Genomic DNA, 16427 nt, shown 5'->3' with positions numbered 1-16427 from the left:
CATTTGGTTTTTATAATACATAAAAATTAATACTGGGAAAAATGTTGTTTTTTTTAACTTACAAATTAAAAAAGAATATCTTGTCATTAAAAGTTATGAAAGAAAACAAAAAAAAATGTGTATTCATATTATTTATATTCGCATGCTGTCAAAAAAATTAAATTGCAAACTTTGTTAAACGTCGACTCGTGTTAACAAGCGTTTGGTTCTATCTTTGGATGTAATTAGCTTACCGAATTATTGATAAAGGCTTGTTTCCTGTGTCAAATTTATCTGGCCAGCTTGTTCAAACACTGGGGGCACTCAATGTTCCCGGGCCAGTCAGCCGGCTGTGGCGGGGTGGGCGGGGACAGCTTAAAATGGCAACGTATAAAATGTATTTGTTGTGACCAGTTTGACGTTCTGGGGCAAACGTAGGTCAAGTTTGTGGCAGCGGGGGGTCGACTTTCTCTTGTACTGAAGGAAAGATAAATTGCCCTTGTTACAACTCCGGGTAGAGTTGTTGTTCTTGTTTGGTTCGGCATAAAAAGACAGGCAAAAAACTGATGTTATCAATGGGACTAGGATGGTGGTTACGATTTTGTGGGCCATTAATGTGGTCCGCAGTATTGTAACCGTGTGGTCCATCATGGCAGATACAGTCTTGTCGACATTATTGTTGGTCTATCATGGTAGTACCAATCTTGCGGACCAAATTAGTGGTCCATCGTGATAATCAATCTTTGTGGTCCATTATGGTAGCTACAATTGTGTGGATCACATTATTTGTTCCATGACCAGACCACACTACCACGCCACTGAACCAGACAACACTACCACGCCACTGAACCACACTACACAACCACACCACTGAACCACACTACACAACCACACCACTGAACCAGACGACACTACCACACCACTGAACCAGACAACACTACCACACCACTGAACCACACAACACTACCACACCACTGAACCAGACGACAACACTACCACGCCACTGAACCACACAACACTACCACACCACTGAACCAGACGACGCTACCACACCACTGAACCAGACGACGCTACCACACCACTGAACCAGACAACACAATCACACCACTGAACCACACAACACTACCACACCACTGAACCAGATGACACTACCACACCACTGAATCAGACCACACTACCACACCACTGAACCAGACAACACTACCACACCACTGAACCAGACGACGCTACCACACCACTGAACCAGACGACGCTACCACACCACTGAACCACACAACACTACCACACCACTGAACCAGATGACACTACCACACCACTGAATCAGACCACACTACCACACCACTGAACCAGACAACACTACCACACCACTGAATCAGACCACACTACCACACCACTGAACCAGACAACACTACCACACCACTGAACCAGACAACACTACCACGCCACTGAAACAGACAACACAACCACGCCACTGAACCAGACAACACAACCACGCCACTGAACCAGACAACACTACCACGCCACTGAACCAGACAACACTACCACGCCACTGAACCACACAACACTACCACGCCACTGAACCACACAACACTACCACACCACTGAACCAGACGACAACACTACCACGCCACTGAACCACACAACACAACCACACCACTGAACCAGACAACCACACCACTGAACCAGACGACACTACCACACCACTGAACCAGACAACCACACCACTGAACCAGACAACCACACCACTGAACCAGACAACACTACCACACCACTGAACCAGACAACACTACCACACCACTGAACCAGACAACCACACCACTGAACCAGACAACCACACCACTGAACCAGACAACACTACCACACCACTGAACCAGATGACACTACCACACCACTGAACCAGACAACACTACCACACCACTGAACCAGATGACACTACCACACCACTGAACCAGACAACACAACCACACCACTGAACCAGACAACACAACCACACCACTGAACCAGATGACACTACCACACCACTGAACCAGACGACACTACCACACCACTGAACCAGACGACGCTACCACACCACTGAACCAGACGACGCTACCACACCACTGAACCAGAAGACACTACCATGAACCAGACGACAATACTACCACGCCACTGAACCAGACGACAACAACCACTTCCCAATCTGCTCAGCCACACCCCACAACTCCTCAGCAAACATCTCACGTCTAAAGCACGCGCGACCCTCAACATTAAAATAACTCAACTATTTTATTTATGGCCCTCTCCCCCTTCAAACCCTCACCCCACACACTTCCCCTGAATCAAAATCACATACACCGCCATTACGGCAAATTAACACGAAGACACCAAAGACCATCTTTCGAGTGCCAAGCTCAGCGGTTGACTCGTGCGGGCAAAACTAGCTAATAGCGACCCACGGGTTAACCCCGGGTCTGTGCCCAAACAACCGGAAACAAAACGGAACCATCATGAGCAGAAGAGGGGGAGACTTTTTTTCGCGAGGAGACGATAATTTAGCTGTTTAGAATCGGAAAACAAATACAGGGTCAACGGGGCGTGCATAGCACGTTTGTTAGGCGGTTGGCCGGAAGTCACCGGTAATGAAGTTGAGTCGTTACGGAACTGGTTTTTATTTGGTGAACAGACCGCAGAGGGTTAATAAGTCAACTGGGGCTGGGTTTGTAGACATGTGATAATGTTATGGTTTATGGTTGTTATTTACTAAACAGAGATCACGTGATAGGGATGTGTTTACAAGTTGGAGATAATGTGGGAATTGTTTTGGGAATATGAAATAATGTACTTGTTGTCAGGGTAATGGGGTGGTGGAATATTAGACTGGTGAGGAAGTGGGGGAGTGGAGTGGTAGGGTGACTAGGTAGTGGGGGAGTGGAGTGGTAGGGTGACTAGGTAGTGGGGGAGTGGAGTGGTAGGGTGACTAGGTAGTGGGGTGGTAGAGTGATAGAGTGGTGAGGTAGTAGTGTGGTAGAGTGGTGAGGTATCGGGGTGGTGAAGTATTAGACTGGTGAGGTGGTGGGGGTGGAGTGAGTATCTAGGTAGTAGTGTGGTAGAGTGGTGATGCAATGTGGTGGTGGAATGAGGTAATTTGGTGTTATGGTGAGGTAATGGGGTGGTGTAGTGGTGGAGTGGTAGAGTGGTGGGTCATGGGGAAGTCTTATAAATTTAGATAGCATTTGCAAACAAAAGAATTTTTGAAACAAACAAAAAATAATTTTTAATTTACATATTGTTTTAGGATATTAAAAAATTTATACAGTGTGTTCAAAGTATATTCGCACTAAATTCTAGCAGAGGATATCAAGAACCTGAATTGTTTGTTAAGTTACTGGCATCACTGCAAAACTTAATAGAGTAGGACTAGTGCTCAAGCTTGCTTGGGATTTTAAGATCGTTGTAGTGAATTTACTTTGCGTGCCAGCCAAAGCTGGTCTATAAATAGCGCTACGTAATTTTAGCCGTATTTTACCCAAGTTAAAGAAGAGTCATAATGTTGTCACTATTTCCTGCGTTCGGCTTTTTATAAATTCTGATAGTTAAATGATATTGTGCAAATATAAAACTTTTTGTTTGTTTTTATTATAATAATACAATAAAAAATTGGGTACATTTTTACATTCAACAGAATATTTATTATCATTTTTTAAACTCACATGTTTGGTAACCCCTTTTCTGTTTATTTTACAAAATCGTCACAATGGTCAGAGCCAGCCCCTGACTCTTCATTATCACCTAGAAGCATGACGTCATAAATGGATAACCCCCCTCTAATTTAACAAATATCCGCTTATCTTTAATTGCATCTTTTCCTGATGTATGATGTTACTTCACATTATTTCAAACAACTCGCAATTTAACGGTTTCGTTTCGTTCGGCTGCTTTATAATATTTCATGTCGGGTTTTTTTAAAACACCTGACAGTAAACCTATCCATGACGTATAAATCTCGTCACAAAAACAATAGCAAGCCAAGTTACATAATTTTAGAGGTTTGACAAAATTTATCCGCATAGTTACCGCCCTTTTGTTAGCTGAAAAATATAATGTCATTACTGTCAGTGGTTGAAGGCTGGGGCTAATCCTATGGGGTAGACGTACCGCTGGGGTTTAGGGCTGTAATCCTGACCACAATGCTCGCGGAGATTACCGCTCCGTTCTGGTCGTCCAAGTATGACTATCCGTTGCTGGTGGAATATTTGGTTGCAGTAACGGAGACGCGCCGGTGTTAACTGAAATTATCACCCAGTTTTGTTTCTCACCTGTGTGAGAGAAATGCTTTACTTTGTGAGGACTTTAATCCTTGATTTACAACGCATCGACCTTCACACAAGCGCACACACACCCACCCACACACACGCATATATATATATATATATATATATATATATATATATATATATATATATATATATATATATATATATATATATATATATATATATAGGCTAGGTATATACATTTATATACACACACACACACACACACACACACATATATATATATATATATATATATATATATATATATATATATATATATATATATATATATATGTATATATAGGCTAGGTATATACATTTATATATTTATTTACATGTTTATTTTTTATTTTGTTTGTTTGTATGCTTGCTTGATTGTTTGTTTGCCTGTTTGTTTGTTTGTTTGTTTGTTTGTTTGTTTGTTTGTTTGTTTGTTTGTTTGTTTGTTTGTTTGTTTGTTTGTTCATAGATAAGCATAGATATGTATGCACCCTTATGTTAATTTTGAACATCCCATATCATACTTCTACTATTGCTAATAATTATGTTAAACATTAATTTAAAGGTTATGTATAACTAACTAAGGATAAGTAATTAATTGGCTATAACACTTGATATATATATATATATATATATATATATATATATATATATATATATATATATATATATATATATGCTTATAGTCCAGTATAAATAAAAGGTATATAGGGAGAAAACCGAGGCACACGTACGGGCCTATCTATCAAACAAGAACATGATCATAGCGTACAAGACCAGTTGGAATGTTAACCCTTTCTGTCGTCCTCACAAGACCGCGGCGCTAATCTTACAAGGGAAACTTTGCTTACAGCTTACACGTCCCCGGCGGTGTATCCGTGCCATGCTGACACTAATTCATCCCTTTCACCCGGGGGGTGAGCCAGGTCTTATTGCCGGGCGTGACCATGTCCCTGTGGGGCTACGTCAAGGGGGGCGTCGGCCCGACCCGGGTATTGTGTGCCGCCCCTTTCACCCACCGCCGGCGTGTTTTAGTAGAGGGCGCCTGCCCCGAACAAAGGTCACGGCGCGGGCCGGCGGGCGGCGCTGGTCATGTGACGAGACAGTTTCCGTTGGGCCCACTTGACGCGCCGACGTGACGTGATTGACAACACGGAGAGATCGATACGGGTCGCGGAAATCAATCAGGGCTCTCTTCGCATTAGTCGTTAATTATGTAAGGGACAAAAGATTCAGCGTTACGTTTTTAAAAAAAGTGATATTTATATATAGTATATAGCCTGTTGTAAATATATTTCATATCCCAGTTAATAAATGTGTGTGTTTTTGATTGCGTGTGCTGCTTATATGTGCGTGTGTAGCCACCACATGTCTTATATATATATATATATATATATATATATATATATATATATATATATATATATATATATATATATATATTAAAATCTAATCTGCAAATGGGTGTGTACTGTTATATGGACGACTTAATATGTATCCTATAATACGAATTTCATTTTAATCAAAACATAACAACATGAAATGAGAGAGCCTGACTTATAAATGTCACGTGTTCTTTAACAGCATCATTTTATCTGACATAAAGTCTCACGTTTCTAAATAGTATTTTCCGAATAGTATTCAAACCAATCTATAGCTTTTGATAGGGAGGGCATAACTGGCTTGGGTAAACAGAGGTTTAAATAGAAAAATATACTACTCAAACATTTCTAACTCTCTAGTCGGTACTTCAACTATGATTCTACATGTAATTAACTAATCTTTTTCCATTTTTCATTTTTTTTTCAAATCTGTGTATTCATAATTATTACCAATTGAAATTATGAAAAACTATCCGGGTACTTTTAGTACTATTCACCGTATTATCGTGCTCGGAATGACTATTTTTATCTTTTCTCTACTCTATTGACTTTTCGGAGACTTTATCCATTGGTGCCATTAGTACGATAATGTCCGAAAATATTTTTTTTCTTTAGAATGTACTAAAACAGTTTATAATAAGGATCTTTTTCACAACAACCGCATATTACGCTTTTTATTTTTCGTAATAAAGACGTTTCATGTGTCGTCCCTCGGTAGTTTTCGGTAGTTTTCGTTAATCTGTTGCAGTAATGATAGTCTTCAAAAGACCGCCTAGCTGTAATTATTTGCGTTCCATGCTCGTTAGTAAACACGCTCCGAGGCCTTTAGCTTTTCATAGTGAGTCGTTTGTTGATGAAAAGCTCGTAAATGGACATTAGGTCCCCCAGAGTACCTTGGCATTGTCAACTGACCTTACATCGCCACTGCGCATGCGTGGTTAGAATATAAAAAATTAGTTACCAATGGGCAGATACAGGAGTAGCATGCGCGGGATGGAGTTATGGTGAGTAATTGTCCAGGAAGAAGGGGGGGGGGCAAAAGGGGATGCGCAGAGACAGACAATAGCTCGCACGTGCCGCTCCCGGCGCGAGGCAACTTGCAGTCATTGACTCACTCTCCAGTCCCGCACGTCCATTCTGCCGCCCACCACGTGCACGCGTGGCTGAAAGACGTCCGACCGCGCCGGTGAGTACTTGGAGAGGCTCGCCCTCCTTGGAAAAAGTAACGATTCTTTTACTTGTATTTTTTAACGTCTCTGTCCAAACTAACCCCCCCCCCCCTTTCCTCTCCTTATCTTTACGGCCAGGGCGTCGCTCTTGTATTCTTTTATACCCCATCGGTATTGTCGGACAAGGCATTTGTCCTTGTCCCAGCGATAAAAAAGTTTGTTCTCTGCAGATCCTCCCCCCCCCCCTGTCCTGTCCCCGGGCCACTATTAAACCCGACCATAACGTTGCGTGCATCATCAGACACGCCATTGCTTTTTTTTTTTTTTTTTTTTTTGCGGTCTTGGCCACTTCATATCGAGGTCAGTCTAAATTTCTTAACGACCGTCTTTGACCATCTTTACGATGCTGTTTTTTTTTTCGTTTTTTTTATATGACCACTACCGTCCATTCGCCGGGGTAGAAAAATCTGGTACAAATAACTTGAAACGGCGTAAGCGGACGCCAGAAACAACATCAGATGGTCCCGAGTGGGGGTCAAAGTGCAGAAATGATGACAACGTTGATGTCTTATGCCGTTGAGGGGGGAAAAGTAGGTCAACTAAGGTAGCCGGGAGGACTATTTAAAACTAACATGATTAGCATAAGGGGAAGATTGCTTGTCAACTAAATTTCTGCCGGACAAAGATGGACAAGCCGGCCAGAACACGGTGCAAATCTTCACCGGTTCAAGTGTTGAAATTCGAGCGAGTTTCTCGACACGTGCCGCGGATGTCCGTTTCCCGTTTTAAGAAATGGCCGAAAATGGAGAGTTCCTCAAAGATGAGGCGAAATTAAATATTGCTGTCAAACCAGGTGAGCGATTAGCATACCCTAATAATGTTGAGGCGTGTGCGATATTTTACAGATGAAATATGATCGCTGTTTATTTCCAGAGAGGGTGGTATTGCGGTCAATGGGTAGTGTAATTATTATGTCGTGAAAAATCAGAACAAAAGAGGTTAAAACATGATCACAGTTTTGTGAATATTTGTCTCGTTTTCTTTTTATACTGGCATAGCGAGGTTTAATTATTATTTCATAAAATTTTGAACAAAAGCGTGTATAACAATATCACAGTTTCCTGAATATTTGTCTCGTTTTTGTTGTTTTTTACTTTTCAACATATGGGTGCGATAGCCAGGGTGGGTATTTGTACAGGAGCTTATCGTGATGTGATCGCGGCGGTCGCTGATGTTACAAAACGCGGAGCGCGGAAGGTTTTATTTTTTCTCAGCGCGATACACTCCACCACTGCCTTCACAAGACACTCCGCGTGGTTAATTAGTAACGTGATCGGCCCTCACAATAGCGGCCGGGGATCGGAGCGAGGTGAGAATCTCGAACAAAACGCGAGCGACGACGTGCGGAGAAGGACCCCCCGGTACATAAACAAACAAACAGAGCAGGGGTATGTACAGTTGGTAGAGTAACGTCTCCAACTAAGAGATCCCCCTTGCTTCTAGGGTCTTTTCAATAGCGGCTGAGAACCCTGAACGGAGACTTGCTGCTAGATTTTCATGCTCTAATTTAAAAGATGACATCTAATTAACGAGGGCTGAAATAGCGAGGTGGCCCGTCACTTCCGTCACGGAAGAAAGAAATGCCGGGTGAGGGGTGCCAGTCTGATGGGTAGGAAAAAAATTTCATAACGGGTCATTAATTTTTATAGCCCTTGCTGGTGTATGATTGTATGATATTTCTAACTATGTGTACTGTTATACGCGAAATTACAATTTGATATCAGGAAAGATTGATGTTTGATTTATGATATCAAGTGAAGTATAATGTGTGGGATATCCCACGCGAAATATAATGTGTGTAATATAATGAAGGATTTGATTGTGCGATATCTCTAACGAATTACAACAAGTATGATATTAATAAAGATATTTCTCTGTGATTCGTTGAGTCACTAAAAGAATAAAAAAGAAAAAAATACAAGCCGTTATTTTATAAAAACATGGCGTCCATGGGTAGGGGCTTTATAGTGGTATCAAGATATAAATATACTATTATCTATAAAATAATAACATTCATATAGAAATCATAATCTGTAGAGTAGCAAAATTCAAGTATTACAAAGATTTACAGCGATATTAGGATATGTATGTTTCCAAGGATCTTAATGATTACAAAGATATATTATAGAGATACACAAATGTGGCAAGATTTGTAAGATATATATAGAGAGATGCAAAGGTCTATCGAGATACAAAGATCTGTGGAAATACTAAGATTTATAAATACCAAAATCTATAATATAATATATTTCCTGTGGCATTGAGTAGCATTGATTTATAAAATGCTTAAAAACAAAGCATTCAAACTCATAAAACTCAGAGTTACACTTCCCGACAATCCCCCACCTCACCCCACCCATTACCACACCCATCATACAACATTATGAACACCCTCCCCCACCCCATTCTACACCGGCCCTCATTAATTATTTTTCACCCTAATTGTTAAAACACCGTCATCAAACCAGCCCTGGACCAAACACCGATGCCGTAATGTAAATAAGCTGCGGCTCCAAAACTTCTCAGACAAACACCACCAAGGCCCTGGCAATCTCCTGGCTGGCCCTACTGGCCTTCTTTTGTCTGGCCCGGCCCCGGGCAACATGCTATGGGAAACTTCCAGAAGGCCCGTGTACTTAAGGCCAATGCAGGAGCGATTCCACGACCATTGACAGACTTTCTCTCAAAATCCCCACCCCTCCCCTCTCCCCCTGTGATTCTAATAATACACTTACGTTACAAAATAGACTGTTTTAAAAATAATTCAGTATTGCTGATAAGGATGTAGAATTCTAATCGAGTCTAGTACTTGATAATATTTTTTTTAAAAATACTGTCCCATTTCTGTTTTTCGATGCATGAGAAATGTATGTTTAAACAATTGGCTTTAATAAAAATTATTACAATATTTTTACATGGGTTTTATGCCTGCTGACAATCATTGACTTAAAATACGGCCATGATAATCTCAAGATATTAGTAATTGGCCAACCACATTTTACACTGTTATTTACTATTATGTTGTCTTGATATAACTTATTTGACGAAGTGTCATTTAGCATAATAACCTGCCCCATGACATTTAGCCCTGATGACATCTGACCTGCCCCATGACATCTGACCTACCGATGACATCTGACAAGCCCCATGACATCTGACCTGCACATGACATCTAACCTGCCCCATGACATCTGACCTACCCATGACATCTGGCCTGCACATGACATCTGACCTGCCACATGACATCTGACCTGCACATGACGTATGACCTGCCACATGACATCTGACCTGCCTCCATGACATCTAATCCGTTACCATGACTTCTAACATGCCCCATGACATATAAATGTCAAATGCTATTTAACTTGAACCCATGACATCTAACCTGCACTTGACATCTAACTTGCCCATGACATCTGACCTACCACATGACATCTGACCTACCACATGACATCTGACCTATCCATGACATCTAACCTGCCCATGACATCTAACCTGCTCCATGACATCTAACCTGCCACATGACATCTAACCTGCCCATGACATCTAACCTGCCACATGACATCTAACCTGCCACAGGACATCTGACCTATCCATGACATCTAACCTGCCCATGACATCTAACCTGCTCCATGACATCTAACCTGCCCATGACATCTAACCTGCCCCTTGACATTTAATCTGTTATCATCACATCATATCTTCCCCTATGACATCTAATCCGTTACTATGACATCTAACTTGCTCCATAACATATAAATGTCAAATACTATTTAACTTGAACCCATGACATCTAACCTGCCCATGACATCTAACCTGAACCCATGACATCTAACCTGCCCCATTACATCTAACCTGCCCCATGACATCTGACCTACCCATGACATCTGACCTACCCATGACATCTGACCTACCCATGACATCTGACCTACCCATGACATCTAACCTGCCCATGACATCTGACCTACCACATGACATTTGACCTACCACATGACATCTGACCTATCCATGACATCTAACCTGCCCATGACATCTAACCTGCTCCATGACATCTAACCTGCCACATGACATCTAACCTGCCCATGACATCTAACCTGCCACATTACATCTAACCTGCCCATGACATCTAACCTGCCCCTTGACATTTAATCTGTTATCATCACATCATATCTTCCCCTATGACATCTAATCCGTTACTATGACATCTAACTTGCTCCATAACATATAAATGTCAAATACTATTTAACTTGAACCCATGACATCTAACCTGCCCATGACATCTAACCTGAACCCATGACATCTAACCTGCCCCATTACATCTAACCTGCCCCATGACATCTGACCTACTCATGACATCTGACCTACCCATGACATCTGACCTACCCATGACATCTGACCTACCCATGACATCTAACCTACCCATGACATCTGACCTACCCATGACATCTGACCTACCCATGACATCTGACCTACCCATGACATCTAACCTGCCCCATGACATCTGACCTACCCATGACATCTGACCTACCCATGACATCTGACCTACCCATGACATCTGACCTACCCATGACATCTAACCTGCCCCATGACATCTGACCTACCCATGACATCTGACCTACCCATGACATCTGACCTACCCATGACATCTGACCTACCCATGACATCTGACCTACCCATGACATCTAACCTACCCATGACATCTGACCTACCCATGACATCTGACCTACCCATGACATCTAACCTGCCCCATGACATCTAACCTGCCCCATGACATCTAACCTTCCCCATGACATCTGACCTACCCATGACATCTGACCTACCCATGACATCTGACCTACCCATGACATCTAACCTGCCCCATGACATCTGACCTACCCATGACATCTGACCTACCCATGACATCTGACCTACCCATGACATCTAACCTACCCATGACATCTGACCTACCCATGACATCTGACCTACCCATGACATCTAACCTGCCCCATGACATCTGACCTACCCATGACATCTGACCTACCCATGACATCTGACCTACCCATGACATCTAACCTGCCCCATGACATCTAACCTACCCATGACATCTGACCTACCCATGACATCTGACCTACCCATGACATCTAACCTACCCATGACATCTGACCTGCTCTCATGACATCTAACCTACCCATGACATCTAACTTCCCCCATGACATCTGACCATCCACCAAATGTCAATGACAAGACAGACCAGCACGTGCAACTCACCAGTCTGGTCATCAAACTTTAACCCCATTTCTGGAACTATTGATTTCCAGACGACCCATGCCAGGTGATTTCTCCAGAAATCTTCCCGCACTACACTGACCGCTTTCTTCTATTCCCTCCCCTCACCCAATTTTCACAAAAAATTTGTTGCGAGAATCAAGAGAGGGCTTGGGGCCTCTTGAGTTTAGAAATCTTTTAGAAAACGTTTGAAAGGAATTAACATTTTTTGGAGTTAACATCCAGAAATGGGTTTTTTTTTTTAAACTTTTCTTTTCTTAGGAGATTATTTAGAACATTTATTTGGTTATAAGATGCTACGTTTAATTAAGTATTTGTTTTAATCAATGGCGGGTTAATTTGTTTTGTATTGCATAATATATTAATACTTTTTAGAATATTAAATTGCTCTTTCAGATCTATTGGCTCATAGGGCAGATGAAGTAGAGTTCATTCGTATCTCTGACCTCGGGACATAAGGGATAGTTTGGTCACCAATGGAACGAAATGGAATTTATATAGAAAACATATACTTCTTTTAGCAGTGTCCGTCCGCCCCTCCCCCTCCCCATGAAAATGTTGTCCACCTCCGAAAATATCAAATGTCCCCCCCCCCCCCCAAGAAAAAAGTCTGGAAGAAACACTGCTAGTGCATGGGTACCAAACTAGAGACGTTTAGGTTTGTAATCGAGTGCTCTACCACTCCATTGTACGATGACAGGCAGGTTTTAAAATACCTTATTACATTTTTTTTTCAGAGTTTAAAAGAAACAATTTAAAAGCAAATATGTTTTAAAGATTTATCAGCTTTTATTATGGATGTTGAATTCTTCGTCTTAAAGGGGAGAATAAAATCTCATCGTCTTGTTTTATCTGCGCATGCGTGCTGTGGATGGATAGTTACGTCACTTCCTCATGTCTGCTACCTTTTAATAAATGTAACCAGATCTCGATAAACATTGACCCTGGTCAACAGCAGTGGTTAGAGCATTTTAGAGATCGCCGATATTAAATAATAATTATTTTAAAATTTATTTTCGTTAACTAATAAACAAACTTTTTTTGGTGTAATTAATCAAAGACATACGACACGCAAAAGCTGCCCATCTACTTTATCTCCTATTTCTACCTAGTACATATAAACCATGTTTCTTGCTAAATATTTGTACTGCAACAGTTTATGATGATGGAGACATGTTTTAATGTGATACAAGCTATCGTCATCATTATCCTTCCTGTGGAACCCTTTTGCAACATCTCCATCGTACTCGGTTCTGGGCGATTCCTTCAAGTTGGGTCCAAGATATTCCGGCAGCTTCTGCTTCTCCTACAGCTGACCTTTTAAGCCTACACAACTACACACTTTCCCCTTTTCTTGTAGATTCCAATCTAGTGTCAGTCTGGTGATGTTGCTAGATGGGTTACGCAACGTGTTTCCAATCCATTTTACGCTTTTGTATTTCTCTGCAAATAGCGACATAATGTACAAGTGATATCTTTCTCTTACACTTAATTCTGTTTTATAAAAACTTTAAAAAAAAAAAAAAAAACCTTTTTCGTTAAAATTTAAACACATTTTTTTTTCAAATGTAGTATTATTTTTTTTACATTTACATTTCAATGACATCATACTACCATGCATCTCAAGTTGTACAAGTAATGGCTCATTATATTTTTGTATAGAATCATATTTTCTGACCCCACCATTTCAGTTTTTAATGTAAAAGGTTTTTTTCCCTAAAAGAAAAGAAAACAAAAATGATTGAACAGGATTTCTTCCATTTAGAAAACCATTTAGCGTTTTTAATTACAGCTTTCCTATTATCCAGCGCGACGATTTTCTTGTGGAATCTGTCGGAGCACTCGGGGCGAAGTCTGGAGAAATCACTGGCCATCGATCCGGCACCGTGGGATCTCAGCAACTGATTTCTCTCCGCGACACGGCTTGTGTTTACACGGTGCCAGCCAGCGAGGCTTATTGGTTATCGATGGACAAGGGGGGGGGGAGTCCTCTGTACGACGACAAAAGATTTTTTTTTTTCATTGGGATGTCGAGGTCTGATATGAGGGAAATATGAGGAGGGTTGGGTTTTGCTTGGAGGGTTGGGTTCTACGTGGATGGTTGAGGAAAGTGGCGATGGTTGTGAAGACTGGTGGGGTTTGCGCAGCGGATGTGAACGGGGGATAATGCGCTCTTCTGGCAGTGAAGTTGCATTGGGTGAATTATCGGGAGAGATGATCGGTGATGAATGTTAAGAATGGATGATTAAAGCAGCTTTCTGGGGGAGGGGGTGAAGTACTGGTCCATGTACAACTTAATGTACAATAACAGCAGCGGTCTATCATTACATGATGGAGTAGGGAGGGGGGGGGGGGGTTGATTCATAATACAGTGTCTGTAAAAAAAATGACTCAAAACATGAGGTATCCGTTCATATTATGACTTGGATAACATTAACATGTGGTCTATTTACAATATGAATTCTGATCATATTAATACATTATCTATACATTTATGATTGTTATTGTATTAACACGTAATCTATTCATAATACTACGTGTTAATATGATCAGAAATCATATTATAAATAGATCTATTCATAATATGTTTTCTGATCATATTAATGTCGGCGTTAGAATCACGATAAACAGCGTCGTAAGAATTTTACACCAAATAGTTCGGGTCTGTTAAAATACCCCTAAATAAGATCAATGCGACGTTTTGCACTCGAACTCACGAACCAAAGTCGAGTTTGCTAACCAAGTAAGGATCGCATTTTCTAAACCCCGACATATATTTGTAATACAGAAATATGAAACCCCGACATAAATTAGTAGCACAGAAATAGAAAGTGCTCATTTTATAAGTTTTGAACAATAATGGCAGATACGTTTTCCAATTAATTTGTCATTACCACACTTCATTTCATCCAAGCTAGATGATATATATGGCTGCCTGTTGTTTATGTCATGCTTTATTACTACACTAGAACTTCTCCCGAAGGGATTATATACTTGTCACGTAATTTCGATTAACATAAATATACATCAATCTGATTTGGTTTTTAAACCCTCGTTACTTCAAAAAGGGAGAAAAAAAACTTTTTTTTTAAATGTTTAAACATTTATTTTTAAACCATATTTCACAAAATAAAAAAAGAGAGAACAGAAATAATTTTTATTTCAAATTTTTGTTTATTTGTATTTTATTTTTTTACAAGGCATCTTTTATCGAGACGAACAATACAGACAATTTGTCTCAAGAACAAAATTAATTTAAACAACAGTCACATGTCTTGTATTGATGTTTGGAATCCTTATCTCCTTCCCCGGGGGAGTATGGGGGTGGTTGGTGTGGGCTAAGGGTAAGGGCTGAGATTGTGAGAGGGGGTGAAGGTGTGGAGGGAAGGGGTTTGAACATAATAATGTCAGTTACTGCATATTAGTTGCAGCACATTGCACTTTTACATCACAATAGTTTCAACGATTCAGTCAACAATATGTTCATCATACAACATCATATCAACATTATGTTGATCGGTCTGTTGATATGGTAACAGAGGTGCATATGGCACAGGGGTATACTTGTTATAGAGATGTTATGATGCTTGAAGATGCAACATATCAGCCTCACATTTTGTGAAGAAATTTCTATAAAGAAGGCGAACTACACTTTTAAAATTTAAAAATATGAACTTCTATATTTCAAAAATTAGAAAAATTCAATAACGTTAATTGCATTTGGGCTTGATAAAACAATAGTTTAACGAAATATGGCTGAACTATACAATAGCGTAGTTTCAAGATTTTAAATCTTAGCTCAACTGTGCATTATGTATTACATCCTGAGCAATACACAATCAAACACACGTTCAGGTGAGGTATTTTAAAAAAACAAAGCACTACAGATAATAGCAAGAATATATATATATATATATATATATATATATATATATATATATATATATATATATATATATATATATATATATATATATATATATATATATATATATATATATATATATATATATATATAACATAAACAGTAAACAAGTTTGTAAAAACGTCCAACTTAATTTCTTGCTGTGCTACTTTAATTGGTAAACTGATGAATCTCTATGACAACTAATTATGTTGGCTAGATCTACCTTACAAAAAAAAAATCGTGAAACCCTCGTCTATTTAATGTTTTAAATCCGATCGGTTGTAACAAAACCTTAAACCTGTCTAATATTTTACGAAAAAACTTTGATGAAACAGATGCTGTACTCTACGTGTAACAATAAACATAAACA

The sequence above is a fragment of the Physella acuta genome, unplaced genomic scaffold (assembly GCF_028476545.2).
Source record: "Physella acuta isolate Inbredline_101_S28 unplaced genomic scaffold, ASM2847654v3 ptg001728l, whole genome shotgun sequence".
Classification (NCBI taxonomy): Eukaryota; Metazoa; Mollusca; class Gastropoda; family Physidae; genus Physella; species Physella acuta.
This window is presented reverse-complemented; position numbering follows the sequence as displayed.